At 40.7% G+C, this 3,264-nt stretch overlaps 1 long non-coding RNA gene across 1 annotated transcript; it reads right to left on the reverse strand.

Moving 5' to 3' along the window:
• Positions 1-468: 468 nt before the first annotated feature.
• LOC125335067 lies at positions 469-3,023 on the reverse strand. Its single transcript, XR_007207329.1, has 3 exons — positions 2,810-3,023; positions 1,434-1,645; positions 469-630 (listed from the first exon to the last, which is right to left on the reverse strand). It is a non-coding gene; the product is annotated as an uncharacterized LOC125335067 (long non-coding RNA).
• Positions 3,024-3,264: the final 241 nt, after the last annotated feature.

The following is a 3,264-nucleotide window of genomic DNA, read 5'->3' on the forward strand; positions in this document are numbered from 1 at the left end:
AGGACTGAAGACAATTCAGTGATCGAATGGAGAGAAAACCTGAAGAAGGTTGTAAGTAATAGGTGTGGAGTCGTGAAGAAACCCAGCTACTTCTGCTGAGTGTAATTCTATTTTATTCTTAATGCTGTGGGGTCCCACACTGGGGGAACAAAAGCATGTCACAAGCTCAGCAGGTTTTTTCTTTTCATGTCTGAGATAGCTATGAAACCTCTCCAGAGTTCCCTCACCTTCTTCCTGCCATCTAAATGTCCTCTTTCTAAATCCATTTCAAACCCTTTTTTCCCCACGCTTGCCAAGTTTACAGCTGCTCACTTACCCAGACTTTAAGCATTATCCCTTTCTAGTCCATCCAAGGCAACTACCTCAATAACAAGGAATGACAGAAACTGGAAAATGTCACTTCTTGAAACCACTGCCCTCAGATCACCCAAAGCCCTTTGAGCTGACTTACATGTTTATTTGTTCCTTTGACTCCTCCACATCAGAGGAATATATGGGTGGCTGAAACTCAGTTCTTTGTCATGTGCCCCGAGCCTGCTGGGCTGCTTCTGGTGTGCTCTTCTCTCCAGTGATTCCTGACCAAGTATATGGAAGTAGTCTCCACTTTGCTTCACAGAACGGAGGTGATGCCTGCCAAAAATCATCACAACTTGGGCAGTGTTCCGATCACATACTATTAAATTGATTTCTCTGTTGCCCACCAACTTAATTTTTTGAGGTGATTTCACATTCTTCTGTATACAAGAGTTCAACTTTAGTATCTCCCTCTGCAATATGATAACAAAGGACAGCAATTCCCCAGTATGAACTGGGAGAACTTTCCTTTATCTCTTTCGACATGACACAGGTGAACCATTGGATGTCTTGAGCTCAGCATCGCTTTGTTCAGTACTTGGTTCAAAACCTCCCTGTCTGATTCTAATTTATAGCAGTACCGGACTCTCTGTGTGAGCTCAGCTGTCACTGCCCTGGAGCTGCCTGTTCACTGCTGAATTCCGCATGCTCTTGGAAGGCCTCACTTTTTCGGAAAAGGGAAGATGCCAGTGCAGCCTGTCAGTGAGCTGGAGGGAACAGGCACGGTATTACTGCAGGAGAAGGAAGTAAAGAAGTGCCTACACTGTGCTGCCTGTGGGATGACAGAAGAGGTTAAAAAAAAAAAAATAGAAGTAGAAAAAGCAAAGGTAATGGCAGTGAAAGGGATTTGGCACACAGGTGCTCTACAGCCTCGGCATAAAATGTTAGTAAGAATGTAGCAGCTGATCCAAGTCCAAGGAGTATCTTATCCTACTCCACAGGACACATCCCTGCCAGTGAATGTGCTGCTGACTTTTGAATCAGGTGTCATCAGACTTATTGATTCTTTCAAACGCACTCCAGGCTCGAAAGCTGCGCCTTATTTGTTTTACTGACAAGTAATAACTCTCTTTTCTTACCAGAGGAGTTAATGCACCCAAAGGCCACAAGGCGCTCATCACTCTCGGGCACAGTGGATGACTCTTGGTGATGGTCCTGTGCAGGGCCGGGAGCTGGACACAGTGATCCCTGTGGGTCCCTCCCAACTCAGGATGTTCTATGGTTCTGTAATTTCAGGCACCAAATTCACCAGTTGTCAAGGCGAGAAATTTACTCCCTCCTTCCTTCTCAACTACAGCAAAAGAAATAAATAACAGAACATTTAACAGGAATGCAGCATATAAAAGAGCTGTAATAACCACCTGATTTAAACAAAAATATCCATTCATAATTCCATATTTCTGGGGTATTTATGAATTATCCGAAAGGTTCATGGGTGCATTAAAAAAAAAAAAACAAAAAAACAAAAAAACAGTAAAATAAACTCAAAATGAAAATACAGAGATAACCAATGTACTCTTCTACACTGTAGATTTACAACATATTGCTGGAATATGACATCAAATATTTCTCCATTTAAATTCGGGCATCACAGTACCCTGTTTATACAATAACTTAATAAATTTAGCTGGGCTGCCTATTTGACAAGTAGGTGAGAATCGTTCATTAAAATGCAAATGTAATCAAGGTGAAATTTGGAATATGTTTATTAAAGTAATTGAGCTTCAGTCAACTGTAGTCACAACACAGATATTTCAAGTGCCGTTCAGACAAAAGGATATATCTAATTCTTCTCCATTAATAACTTTATCAGCATGAACATTAAAAGAGTTTTCTGAGCAGTAATAATGTACTGTGGCATAATTCCAGTTTTCTCTGCAGGAATATATTATTACAGATAAGAGTCAAAGACATGCACAAAGAAGTGGCCCAGCAGTGCACTGCACATACAGAAAATTGGTTGCAAGTGTATTTTCAGTGCTTGGTGTAACCATGCGCTTACTAAATTACTCTGTAAATCCTTTAGAGACTCAAGGTCATCAGTTAATTGGCCATTAAAGTGTTCGGGAATTGAACTTTTACTGCTAAGATTTGGGATTCTTGGTGCCTTTGACTAAGAAACTACTCATAAAAATAAAAGGAAATCCTAAATTTGTCTTAGTTATGATTTAAGTGCTAGTAAAACATTAGGAAGCTGTAATAGTAATGTCAGAAACTTTTTCATCCGGGTAAGGACAAGCTAGATATTTACCGAGGTTTTTCTTACATATTTTCTACTTGTTTACGTACCCTGGGTCATCTTCACTGCATTCAAAGGAACCACAGTAAGGATGTATTTGTCCCACAAGATCAAATTTTATAGTCGGTACTGTCAGATCTACAGTGTGCAAAAACAAATCTGGGGAGAGATAGTTATTAGAGGACTGATGTGATGCCAAACCCTTGCCCAGCTCACCTGGTCTGGCTCCAGCCTGAACAGAATAGCCAGGAAAATGGGAAGAAAATTGCAAAGCCCTTGACTGTCCCACTAAAGGACTGTATTTGATGCAATGGGTGGTGTCGCCAGGTATTTCAGGCTCCAGCTCTTCTTGCTCATCTTCCTCTGCCACATTCCCTGAGGCTGGAGTTGCAGACCATTTATACCAGCTTGATTCTCTCTCTAAGGCTGAAGATTCCTGGTGAATATTTAAAGTAGTAAATAAAGTAATTATGTATCTATCAAGCAATGTATACATAGATATTTCTCTGCTCGTGAAAATTGTTGGCCACCATTTCAGAAAATGGCTTATTCAATTTTCTTACCTTAATGGAATCAGCCTTTATATCAGCAAAGCTAATGACAGAACATCTCCTGCTCCGAACACTGTTAGGAAGAATACAGCCTTTTCCAGAGGCCTACAGCCAACTGTA

The sequence above is a fragment of the Corvus hawaiiensis genome, chromosome 18, assembly GCF_020740725.1.
Source record: "Corvus hawaiiensis isolate bCorHaw1 chromosome 18, bCorHaw1.pri.cur, whole genome shotgun sequence".
NCBI classification, from domain to species: Eukaryota; Metazoa; Chordata; class Aves; order Passeriformes; family Corvidae; genus Corvus; species Corvus hawaiiensis.